Source organism: Thamnophis sirtalis, unplaced genomic scaffold (assembly GCF_051295495.1).
Source record: "Thamnophis sirtalis isolate CommonGarterSnake01/CBP01778 unplaced genomic scaffold, rThaSir2_p1.2 scaffold_3, whole genome shotgun sequence".
NCBI classification, from domain to species: domain Eukaryota; kingdom Metazoa; phylum Chordata; class Lepidosauria; order Squamata; family Natricidae; genus Thamnophis; species Thamnophis sirtalis.
Window position 1 is genome coordinate 96,643,268 of NW_028261383.1, and position 14,193 is coordinate 96,657,460.

Sequence of the window (14,193 nt, forward strand, 5' to 3'; positions counted from 1 at the left end):
CTAATAAAGGCTTATGATCCGTGCCACATCAAAACCAGCTCGTGAGTTCGCTTGCGTTGAAGCCCTTTCTGAAGCAATGAGCAGTGTTTTGGCTCATCGTTGCTACTGCTAGGGTAGCTTTGGTAAACACTTCACTTGCGTTTCCACTCTGATGCCTTCCAGCATGCTCTCTTTCCACCCGGGACCTGAGATGAATTGCATCATCCCTGGGTCTTTTTTTGCTTTTCCTGAATCCCTTCCCTGCCTTCACAAACTAAGCCAATGATTGCAGCAGTTCTTCGGTGACTAGACATGTTCCACCGAAGACAGGCTGAATTTCTTAGAGGCCCTTCCAGAGCCTCATCTCTGACTACACCGTGTGGTTTCAGCCTCTCTCTTGGCCAGTTTCCCTTCTGCCGATAAATTGTTTCCAACTGTGAGAAATGAGGGCCATTTCCTTGGCCAACCAAGACCTGAGGCCAAAAAAGGAGTGGTTGGAAGTCAGACTATATCCAGCTTCTCCTGGGAATTGCCAAAGAGGGAATACTAACCTAATGAGTAAAAAATTACCACTTTGGCCTTCAAGCCAGATTGCTGTCATAAAGCATTTGTGATTTCTGGATCAATTTCTTATTCCTCTGCATTAATTTCAGGCTCTGCTCTATTTCTAAGGAAGGAAGTGGGGAGAAAGGTTGCTATGAATATATTGTCAGCATTACAATAATGATTGCGTGCATACAGAAGACTAGGCCAGGTTTTTTTTTCCAAACTACGTGCTTGTGGAACAACAACATATAATGGCCTGATGGAGTTGTGAACCCACTCAGTACAATTTTGCATTCTCTATGAACCATGCTGGTGACCACAAATCATTTTTTCCTTCCCATGAATATGCCTCGAACTATAATTATGAAATGGCTGCATATTGAAAAAATATTCAAGAAATTCCTAAAGCCTTTTTTTTTCGTATTGGATGTTAGGGGTGAATAGTAGGCTATGATTATATCTACTTTCCACTGCTCCTAAGTAAAGAATGTCTAGTTGACCTCTATAGGAAGTAATGAGTAAGCAAGATAAAGTCTTGGCACCAACTCAATGGTACCAATAGCTTATGAGCAGAGGACACTTGTTATCTTCACATTTTTAGTGTCTTCCAACTTTGACTCTTATAAAGAACGTCTATGACTTAAAATGGAAAAGATACATTTGTTTTTAAAGTGTCTGGACCAAATCTGGGAGGTTCAAATCATCGGTGTTAGATTTCGCCATGCACTAGAACAGTGATGGCTAACCTTTTTGTTGTTGCATGCAGAAAGTGCGCGTGCACGGGCAATGCGTATGCGATTCCCCACACGTGCCGCACGCATGCTTGTGTGACCCACACGCATGCACGTATGACCCTGCACATGCATGTGTGACCTCCCCGCATGCGTGCACATCTCCTGCATGCAATCCATGCATGCACGGCAGAGACCTGAAAACCAGCTGGCCAGCAGGAGCAGCATGTGCATGCGCGGTGGAGCTGAGCTGGGCTGACGGCTCACATGCCCACGGAGAGCACTCTGCATGCCAGCTGTGGCACATGTGTTATAGGTTCGCCATCATAGCACTAGAAGATTAAACTGATTAAAAACATTGAGTATTAGATCACTAGATAGGGCAAAAGATACAGCATTTGGAATGAAACACTCCAAATCAACTTTGTTTATGCCCCAAAAGATACTTTGCATTCTTATGTGACTAGTTACTACATGTTAAAATATGCATAGAAATGCACCTTCCGTTGACAGATAGGTTGGCACCTAAGTCAGCATTTGAAGCATATCAAATGCCTCCGCTGAATTCTTGTTCTGCAGATGACATGTGGGCAAAACCCTTCTTATGCTGTTCTTAGGCTGAATTCAAGCATTTGCTTTTACTGGAACTACAAAAGAATCATAAGTCCATGCTTTAACCATATGGGTCTTCATTCTTTTGTGGCAATTAAACACACAAAAGGTCAGATGTCATTAGCTCGCTTCTGTTTCCTTCTATTTCCATGTTGTCATGTTGGAAAGAACCACTCTATAAACACAATATGACCAGAACATGGGCTAGGAAGCTATTAACCAGATAGGTGGTCCAAAGAATATAAACACATTCAAATCACGGTGTGACATGCATAGCAAAAAGCATCTGGAACTTAGGGTTGTTTGTTATTGCTCTTTCCTAACATTTTTAGGCATGTTTCTTATACACCTGCCAGTCATTTAACTGTGAGCTGATCATCACGAAGAGTGTGTTTCATCTCTCACAAGAAAACCTCTAATGTTCAGATGATTGTTCCCATCCTGCAGAGGTTATTACACACACAAGAAAGGACTGTTAGTTCTTTTTTAACTTTACCAATCCCTTCCTTTTAGAGATGAGAACAGCTTCTCAAGGAGCTGAAAGGGGAGAAACCCCACGTTGTGGCTGTTTTAAGTTCAACCCATTCATGTCAAGTAGCAATAACAATAGCAGGCTTATGTACTGCTTCATAGTGCTTTTACAGTCCTCTCTAAGCAGTCTCCAGAGTTAGCCTATTGCCCCCAACAATCTGGCTCCTCATTTTACCCACCTCGGAAGGAGGGAAGGCTTGAGTAGATTTATTATGGGCCACCCAGTGGTGGCTTCCGGATCCTGTTGCAACCGGACTGGTTGCAACGGGGCCCAGCATCCTCCACATGAATGCGTGCAGCGTGCGCATGCGTCTTACCCTCCAGTGATGCTTCCGTGAGCTTCTGCGAGGCTCCAGCTGCTCGGCGGAGTGTCACACAGGCGCTGTATGTACCGTGTGCATGCGCAGAAGCACCAAAGAGTTTAAAGACAGGTAAGGAGCTCGGGTGGGTGGGTGGGCCCTGGGTGGGCGGGTGGGCCCTCCGTAGCACTGTACCGGAATGGTACCTGGTGCTTCGGGCAGGATCCGGTACGCCCATATCGGGGCATACTGCCTGCAACCCATCACCGGGGCCATCCCTCCAATATATATTTATTTATGTATTTATTTTATTATATATTTATTTATATAGAAGTAGGCACTGCCACAATATACCATAAATGATGGCCACTTTTTAAAACCCATGCAATCCATTAAGGACAGTCGACACTGAGATCTACAATCTAATGTTCAAGAGGTAACACAAAAATCAACTTTGTGATGTAAACCATGTCTTCTTCTTTCTCCAACCTTGTGTCCTCTTGAGAATACAAATCTTACCAGAGCTGTCAACAAGATATACAGATAACCCTTGACTTACGACAGTTCATTTAGTGACCGCTCAAAGTTACAAAGGCACTGAAAAAAGTGACTTATGACCATCTTTCACACATATGGCCATTGCAGCATCCTTGTGATCTCAAGAACAAAATTCAGACACTTGGCAACTGACTCCTATTTATGATGTGTCCCAAGGTTATGTGATCCCCTTTTATGACCTTCTGCAAGGAAAGTCAATGGGGAAGCTAGATTCACTTAACAACCATGTTACTAACTTAACACCTGCAGTGATTCACTTAACAACTGTGCTAAGGAAAGTTGTAAAATGGAGCAAAACTCACTTAACAAAAATCTCACTTAGCAACAGAAATCTTGGGCTCAATTGTGGTCGTAAGTCCAAAACTACCTGTAGTCCAAAAACCAGGCAGAGCTTTGATCACACTATCATACACAACCTCTTGAACTTAGTTCTTATTGAGAAGAGTCAAGGGTGAAGACTGAATTCAGTCTTCTCCACAAAATGGTTGTTTCTTCATTGCTAAGGGCACCAGAGAAGCCATGGGAGGGAGGGAGGGAGGAACCTTCTTCCTAATGCCCCAAGAACCTCTTAAGTCACTTTATGCAAGGCAGGGCCGTGCATCCATGTGTGTACACGCACACCCCAAGAAGTGCTCTCAGACTCCTTCACCATTAAATGTATCTATTGAATTCAGTATGTTACCCAGTGTTGTGGCGCAGAAGAACCATCCTACAGAAAGTACTGTAAGCTTTTACCACAAGAATAACAGCTTGCATTCCGTCTTCTTTTGATGCAGTTGATAAGTGTTGCAAACACACACCCAAAATCCATGTTGTGTTTTCTTCTGCCTTGAATACTGCATGTGAGTTTTTATTATATATTCCTATTTGTAAACCACCTGGATTCACAAATGGGGGTGGGCAGCATAGGCATGTTTCAATCAATAACTAACCTCCAAATTCACATCTGCACCTGGAGTTTTGTGCTGGGTTGAGAGCAGCATTTCCAGGCCTGCACAGCACAGCTGCAACAATCCAGCCAGCTCGGTCAGCAGCTGTTGCTGGTTTTTCTGAAGAATATTTTCCTCTTACCACATCTGTCAAAATCTTTCTCCCCAAGCATGAAGTCACCCTCGCTTAGTCATTGAAGCACATCATATATCCCAGACCAATCTTCTGTGATAAAGTGTTCTAAATTTAAAACTGAAATGGAGGCAGTGAAATGAGGAGGCCTTTATTGTCTTCATGCTTTGTCATCAACTGGATTCCACCATGAAAACTCAAAAGAAAAACATGAGTGGATAGAAGAGAGAGATGGACTTTTTGAAAAAAGATGCTTCGTGCATTTTTTTGAGGAGTGCTGTTTCTCTTCACGCAAATGACTGGAACTTTCAGTGTTTCTCAAATGGGAGCATTGCTTCTGGTTTATCTGGCAGTGAGGACCCTTCATCTCCTAAGATCCTCTCATCACCATTAGCCCTACGAAAACCTAGATGGTGAAACACTCTCTTTGGCGTGATTATCCTGAGCAGTTTGTGTGTGTGTGTGTGTGCGTGCGCACGCGCATGCGTATATGATGTATATGTATATGTATATATTGCATTTGTGCTGATAAATAAATAAAGGGAGACTAGTATAGATCTATTTCAAGCTATTTAGCTCTTATCAGCTAGCCATACCCTTACTGGGATTTGAACCTGTGCTGTATTACATATATATATATAATTTATTTATTATATTTCATCCTGCCTTAGGTTATGTTTGCCCTCTTGAGTTACTTATAAAGTAATAAAGTAACTCAAAAGGGCAAACATAACCTAATATTCTTCCTCTTCCTACCAGTATTTTCCCCACCACAACACAACCCTGTGAATTTGACAAAGGTGAGGGTGATTTGGTCAAAGCCACCCACCTGGATTTCATGCTCTTGGAAGAAATGTCTATCTGGGTTCAGTTCCAAGTGGGGGGAAAGACACTGGAAACATGCAGGCTGTTTAGAAAGATGGTTTAATGGTGGAGAGGATCACGTGCCTTGGAGCTCCTGGATGAAAAGGGAAGAGATGATGAGAGTCCCTGAGTTTTGTGCCCTCTCTGGGCTTTGAACTTCCTGGGGAACAGGAAGAGTATCCTGATTGGTTGCTGTCCGAGGTCATAGCTAGCTTTGTAGGTTGTCTGTGTGCTAAGTTTGGTTGAAAGTTGGTGGGTAGTGCAATGAAGGGCAATGAAATGGCTCTACCTGAAGGGGTAAGATCTTTGTTATGTATTATAGACTGGCCCAGGCCTTAATGGCCCATTAACAAAGGTGTGTGTGGGGGGGAAGGATGAGTTTCTGCCTTTCTGAATTTCTACTTCTCTTTTTAGGGGAAATATTCTTCCCTTTTAATATTTCCTAAAATATTTCATTTTCTAGGAGAGGGGTGGGTTTTAACTTCCTACAATGCCTAAGGTGAGACTAGAACTCACAGGCTCCTCGTTTCTAGCTTGATGTCTTAACTACTACACCAAATTGCCCACTACATCTGTTAGATACCAGAATCAGTTACAATGGTTTACACCAAGGTCCTGCCGGAACAGAAATTCAACCTGATTGGTCGAAGGGTTTGACAGCTCCCTATAAAAGGGCTGCTGTCAGACTGAACCTTCATTGGATTGTACATAGTTGTTCCGTTACAGTAAAGAGCTGTTGCTCCTAAGCCTGTTCTAACGTGCGATGCTTCCCCATTTGGCATCGGAGCCATTCTCAGCCACCACATGCCCAATGGAACTGAGGCGCCCATCACCTATTACTCATGAACCTTATCTGCTGCTGAGTGGAACTGCAGCCAACTGAACCATGACACTCTGGCTGCAGTCGCCGGCATTAAAAGGTTCCACAAGTACCTCTACGGCTGTGACTTTGAACTCATCACGGATCACAAAGCACTACTGGGCTGGGGACCGGCCTACTCCTGCTTCTTTGTCACCGTGAATGACCAGATGGACAATCTTCCTCACGGCTTACAGTTATCGCCTCGTCCATCGACCTGGCTCTACATTGGGGCATGCCAACACCTTGAGTCGATGCCCACTGCCTGAACTGCTTGCAGACCCTACCCCCGAGATGCCAGTCCTCCTCATTGACTGCCTAGAGACTGGTCCTGTCTCATCTAGTGATGTTGCCCACCATTCAGCAAAAGACTCCACTCTCAAACAGGTTTTCAACTGGGTGTGGAGGGGGTGGCCCAAGGGACCTGTTGGGTCTGAATTTAAAATGTTTTACGGCAAAAGCGATGAGCTGTCTATAATAAATGGTCATTTACTGTGGGGAGACCGGGTCATTGTTCCACCCAAACTGTGCATTGCAGTATTAGAGGCTTTGCACGTAGGGCATCCTGGAATTGTCAGGATGAAGTCTTTGGCCAGGAGTTACATGTGGTGGCCTAACATGGACAGGGAGATAGAAGAATGGGTGGCTACCTGCATACCGTGCCAGGAGTCCAGACCAGCTCCCCCAGAGGCACCTGCTAATGAATGGGAGCGACTTCAAGCACCATGGTCTAGGGTGCACATACATTTCACTGGCCCAGTTCACAGCCAGACTTTCATGGTAGTTGTGGACGCCTACTCAAAATGGCTAGAAGTAGTCCTGATGACCTCTACCATGGCAGAAGCGGTCATCAAGGCACTACAGAGACTTTTCTCTACTCACGGCCTGCCCGATGTCTTGGTCTCTGACAATGGGCCCCAACGGCCATACAGTTTGAGACCTACTTAGCAGCGCAGGGAATCAGACATCCCCTGGTCACTCCATTCCATCCGGCCTCCAATGGTCAGGTGGAGAGAATGGTGAGATCTGCAAAAGAGGCCCTATCCAGGATGGGCCCAGGACATTGGCAAACACAGGTTGATCAATTCCTCCTCATACAGCACATCACGCCAAGTGCTACCACTGGGAGAAGCCCCTCCAAGCTTCTAATGGGTCACCGGCTAAGGTCCCACTTAGACCAGCTACACCTAAACTACTCTGCTGCATTGCCCCCTGATTCAACAAGCAAAATAAGGAACTTTAGCATGGGGGATTCAGTTTACGCTCACAACTACAGTGGGGGAACTCTGTGGATTCCTGCCACAGTAATAGGCATCACCGGACCTCACTCTTACCTAATAGAGCTCGAGGATGGTCGGAATTGGAGAAGGCACGTTGATCAACTCCATGGCCGCCTCTCCAACTCCAATCTTAGGCAACCAGATGTAACTCCTGCACGAGTTAGCCAAAGCCCTACCCAAAAGGAGCACAAAGTCACTCCTTCCACAGATAACTCAAGCCCGAAGGTACTGGGGCACTTATCTGTTAGTGTGCAGGCCCGCAGCGAGCTCCAAGTGAACCAGCTCTCGAAGCTCCAGCCACAGCCTGGGAAATGTTCCAGGAGCTTCCACCAGGTGAAGCCACAGAGTCAACAGGTCAATCAGACCTGACCAAAGAACACCCACCAACTGAACTGCGCAGGTCTGGGCGAGCCACCAGAAAGCCCGCCTACCTGCATGACTACATCACAAGTCAGTTGATCCCATCTAAGAGGGGAGGGGTGTTAGAAACCAGAATCAGTTACAATGGTTTACACCAAGGTCCTCTGTTCCGGCGGGAACAGAGATTCAACCTGATTGGTCGAAGGGTCTGACAGCTCCCTATAAAAGGGCTGCTGTCAGACTGAACCTTCGCTGGATTGTACATAGTTGTTCTGTTACAATAAAGAGCTGTTGCTGCTTAAGCCTGAGTGTGCCTTTCCTTTACCCAATCTATAGATTATTATGAGTTCTGCGACAGGCAGAAGAACAGGGATAGATCACAGGTCTCGATTTTAGCTGGAATCTTTGAACCTGAACTGGATGTTCTAAAGATACTGGAGCACGAGTTCTTCCCTTGGCTCCCTGCAGATTCAGAATAATTTCAGCTATGTGGTCATCACCAAAGCCACATGACATACTTCTTTCCCTGCCAACAACAAAGCCTTTAACTGAACTGAACAATCACAGGAGGGATGGAAAGAATTAAAAGTAATACAACGCCACTCATATGTGCCTGTGTGTTCATTGTCAACTTGCCCATCTCCTTTCTCCCAGCTATTCTCATTTCTGCCTCTTTTATAATTATGTTCCCTCATATTTATTTTTGTAAGGCACAGGAGGCCTGTTTTCATTTTTTGAAAAGAAACAAATAATGCTCATGTTTGTAAAAAATATACATTCTCATTCTTATGAGTTTAAAGTAACCTTTTCTTTTCCCAACATTTGGTCCCTCTTTATATTATAACCCCTAAGGAAGGCTTAAGTCTCAAGACCACAATTGCTTAATTATGTCTTACTCGGTTCTTATGATACTGTGTGCTTATTATGTCTTAGACAAAATCCTTCTACATGGACATGGTTTCTGCAAGGTTTAAAACTCTAAAATATGTTAAGAAATAAACCAGGGAAAACAGGCTTCTTCTAACATTTAACCTGGAATAATGGCAGGGGACACAACTGCTTTATCAAAATGATGTTGGCAAAAGGAAAATATACTGGGAAGTCCTGAGTTGGCAATTGCAGGGCGATCATGGAGATTCATTTCATGTGTTCTATGGTTTCAGTTTTTCTCTGTGTGCACATTTGCTTTACATTGTTTTTTTATTTTATATTACAGTGCTGGCAGTGGTGGGTTTCAAAAAAGTTTCAAACCTACACTGTGGGTGTGGCCTCCTTTGTGGGAGTGGCTTCCGGCCATGTGACCTGGTGGGAGTGGCTTGCCAGCCATGTGTTCTCTCTCTCTCTCTCTCTCTCTCTCTCTCTTTCCTTTCTTTTGTCTCTGTCCCTTTTTTTCTTTTTTCTTTCATCTCTCTCTCACTTTTTCTTTCTTTTTTTCTTTCTTTCTTCCTTTCTTTCTCTTTCTCTCTCTGTGTGAGTCTGTCTGTCTCTGTGTGTATGTATGTGTGTGTCTTTGCCTCTCCCTCTCTCTGTGTCTCTCTATGTGATTCTCTCTGTGTGTCTGTGTGTCTATCTGTCTGTCTGTCTGTCTGTCTCCTTCCCTCCCTCCCTCCCTCCCTCCCTCTCTCTCTCTCTCTCTCTCTCTCTCTCTCTCTCTCTCTCTGTATCTCTCTCCTCCAGTGGTGGGTTTCAAAAAATTTTGGAAGCTCTTCTGTAGGTGTGGCCTGCTTTTCGGGTCCACTGGTGGAACCTCTTCTAACCGGTTTGGTAGATTTGACGAACCGGTTCTACCGAATAGGTGAGAACTGGTAGGAACCCACCTCTGAGTGCTGGAAATCTGCTGGATTGTGACAGAGTAAAAATCAAATCAATCAAAGAACACCAGGTAATAGACACAAAGACTCCCTTCCAGGTAACATCCTCTGAATTAGCATATACATTGATGAAGGCAACAGGAGTCTTGATTGTTTTTTCAGCTTAGAATACCTTTTCATAAATTCTTCAGACAGTTTTTTTCATAGTCTCCTAATGTCTATGCTTGTCAAATCCCATTATGGTTTAATGTAATGTGAGGTTCCCAACAGAATGTGTTACTCTGATTAAATCTTAAGACTGCCATATTGATTTCCTTTCAAAATCTTATGCTATCTCAGACTTCATCTTGAACAGTCCAATTAAAGTAATGGGATTTATTTTAAAATGGTAAATGTGAAATAATAGTGTGATTATTTGCACTCGTGAGAAAGTTTAGAGGAGGCTGTTAGATTGTCAACTCATTAAATGGAGACCCATACTATCACCATATTGCATTCCTGTTTTAAACACCAATGCTGTAAATTTCAAGCAAGTATTAGAAATGAGGGTATTCTAGTTATTATAGCATGCATTATCTTGAACAGCAAAATGGGACATACAATCAATATTAGTTTCCATAAGGAAATTGTCAATGATTTTGAAATATTATTGTCTTACATATTTTTGAGATGGCTAAATGCTGGATTCATCCATTACCTTAATTCAATATTATTGCAATAAATTTAAGAGCTACCCTGTTGAGTTCACGGAACATAAGCTTTTGAACAGTGAATAGCACTGAAATAAAGCATGATAGCCAACTACTTATATTACATTTAAATGTATATGGAGATTCTCAGTCATCCAAGTGATGATTGTCCCAAAGGTGCTTTTTCAATAGGCAACTGGACTTTCTGGTTTTTCCTTGAAGACATTTTGCTTCTTCATCCACGAAGCTTCTTCAGTTCTTGGATGAGATGAAATGAAGAACTTTTGCTTCTCATCCAAGAACCTCTTCAGCTTCTTCAAGGAAAAACAAGAAAATCAAATTGCCTTTTGAAAAAGCACTTTTGAGATTACCTTATAGTGCAAATTTAAAATGCTTGTACCAAAAATATAAATCTTGAACATGACAAATTTACTTGAAACTATCTAGATTCCTCAAACCCCCACAGCTTCAACCTTAAACAGTCTAACATGGACATCACCCCATTCCTAAGAAGTCCGTAAAGGGGGCGTGCATAAGCGCACCAGCGTGCCTACCATCCCTGCCCTACTGTCCCCATTTACTCGTATTCATTTCCTTTGTTCATGTCGATGTTCATACTTATACCTACTATCCTGTATACGTTTAACAAACTAATAAAAGAAATAAAATAAAATGGAGGCATATACTATATATTGTTTACTGGTGAAGGTATTCAAGACTGGTTGTGCCTATCAAAACCAATACAGATGTTGTGCAGCCCTAGAGTTTTATTTTTTGATCTACGGTTATTTGTTACCTGCATGCAAGTAATCTCATGAGGAATCTCTTGCTGGTAACATTGTGCACAATGAGATTAAACATAACAGTAAAAGCAATCTCACATTTCCAATTACAGGTGGGAAAGCAAGAGAACTCACCAGACCAGGTGATCAAAGAATTGACTGCTTATCTGGGGATACATCAATTTATGTATCTCAGAATTTCCCTAGAATAACAAAGTTGTCCTCAAGTCAAGCTTCACTCCTGGGGTCTATCTTTCCTTGGTAGCATTTTCAAAGTGTTTCGTTGTTGTCTTCCTTTAGAATTCTTCTTCTTCTCAATTACCAGTTGTTGAAAGCAAAAGCACACACCTCTGAAGACATCAGAGAAAATTCAGTAGCAGCCAGTGAGCATGATATGGTCCAAACTGGTGCACTTCTCCTCAACTCTATTCAGAAAAGGTTGTCTACGATATTGAAGGATTAGGGGGAAGGCTCTGTTTTAAAATAAACAGTTGAATGTTCCTGGTTACACATCTACCTTGAACACTCTGGTAGAGGGAGGGAATCTATAGTACATTTTAAAATAAATATTAGGGACGCTCAATAAGTGTGCATTTTGAAGAATAGAGCTATCAGATCTGACTGAAAACTCTAAACCAATAGAGGAGAGCATGCAGCTAGGATTTTCTGTATTGCTTTGCTGCCACCAATTGGAATTTTGCAGTTCTGATCTGGTTGCACAGCCAAAATAGCTTCACTATCTATCTATCTATCTATCTATCTATCTATCTATCTATCTATCTATCTATCTATCTATCTATCTATCTATCTATCTATCATCTATCTATCTTCCGTATACATTCCGTATATACGCCATATACATATATACGTATATACGTATATACGTATATACGTTTGTGTTGTCTTTGTGCTGATAAATAAATAAAGGGAGACTAGTATAGATCTATTTCAAGCTATTTAGCTCTCATCAGCTAGCCATACCCTAACTGGGATTCGAACCTGTGCTGTATTGCATCTTAGGCAGATGTGTTAACCACTAAGCCACAGAGTTCAACTCCTTATCAGCTGACTCTAACAGATACATATATATATACACATATACACATATACACATATACACATATACATATATACATAAACTGCAAAAGCACAATTAGCCTCTTTAAAACCCCTCCTACCCTCACATGAAACACAACCCCCCAAACAATCAGAACAGAACACACCTCCACCAAATAAGGACACACCTCCACCCAATCAAGACACAGCCAAGCCCCCACCCAATCAGTTCAAACCCCCTCTGGCAGTTAAAAGGAAGAAACAGCTGAGATCTCACACTACTCCTGGAAACACCAAGCCTGAAGTAGCCTGAAACAGCCTGAAGATGACGAATGAGACTTCGTCGAAACGTCGCCAAGACATCTCCAATTCTACGCGGGAGAAAACCCGAACAACTAGAGACCTACATACCAACACCCGCGAAAACCTCAGAAAACATATATACATATATACATATATACATATATACATATATACATATATACATATATACATATATACATATATACATATATACATATATACATATATACATATATACATATATACATATATACATATATACATATATACATATATACATATATACATATATACATATATACATATATACATATATACATATATACATATATACATATATACATATATACATATATACATATATACATATATACATATATACATATATACATATATACATATATACATATATACATATATACATATATACATATATACATATATACATATATACATATATACAGACAGACAGACAGACAGACAGACAGACAGACAGACAGACAGACAGACAGACAGACATAGAGCCGAGGTGACGCAGTGGTTAGGGTGCAGTACTGCAGGCCACTTCAGCTGACTGTTATCTGCAGTTCAGCGGTTCAAATCTCACCGGCTCAAGGTTGACTCAGCCTTCCATCCTTCCGAGGTGGGTGAAATGAGGACCCAGACTGTGGGGGCAATTTGCTGACTCAATTTGCTAAAAATCTGTAAACCGCTTAGAGAGGGCTGCAAGCCCTATGAAGCGGTATATAAGTCAAATAAATATACCTATATACCTATATACATATATACACAGACACACAGACACACACACACACACACACAGACACATATTTTGGTCACATTACCAAAAAGATGTTGGGACTTGGGGAAAAGTGCAAAGAAGAGCAACTAAGATGATTAAAAGCCTGAAGACAAAAACATATGAAGGACAGTTACATGAATAGGGTATAGAGAAAAGAAGGACTAGTGGGGACATGATTGCAGTATTCCAGTATTTGAAGGGGTCAACTTATTTACCAAAGCATCTGTAGGCAGGACAAGAAACAATGGATAGAAACTCATGATTAGGAGAGAAGCAATCGAGGACTAAGGAGAAACTCCCTAATAGTGAGGACAATTAATCAGTGGAACAGCTTGCCTTCAGAACCTGTGGGTGCTTCTTCACTGGAGGTTTTTAAGAAGAGACTGGACAGTCACTTGTCTGAAATAATATAGGGTCTCCTGCTTGAGCAGGGAGTTGGACTAGAAGACCTCCAAGATCCCTTCCAGTTCGACTCTGATTGAGTGAATGATCATAGATTGCTCCTAGCTTATGGGGTGACCCAAACTGGGGTAGAGCCACAGCAGAGGTGGATTGCCAATTTTTCAACTACCGTTTCGGGTGTGCTCTCACACTTGCTCACACTCACATGCGATGCTTCTGCACATGCGCAGAAGGGTTCCACCACAAATGCGCGCACAACAAAAGCGCGCCTGACTAAACCGCGGTGACTAAAGCGCGGTGACAAAACCGCACGACGAATGAGCAACGAATTAGCCCTAAAGCGCGCCGACAAAAGCGCGCCAACAGAAGCGCGCTGAAACGTAACCCTAAACCTACTCCTAAACCTACCCCTAAACCTAACCCTAAACCTAACCCTAAACCTAACTGTAAACCTTACCTTAAATTAAATCGCGCTTCTGACGGCGCGCTGTTGTCGGCGCGCTTTTGACATTGCGGTTTTAGCGCCGCGGTGTTGTCAGCGCGCTTATGACGTTAGCGCTTTTGTCGGGTCACGGCGCAGAAGTGTCTGGGTGGGTGGGCGGAGCCTGCTGCCACCGCTACTACCGGTTCCCCCGATATGAGCCAAAAGTAACAGCAACCCACCTCT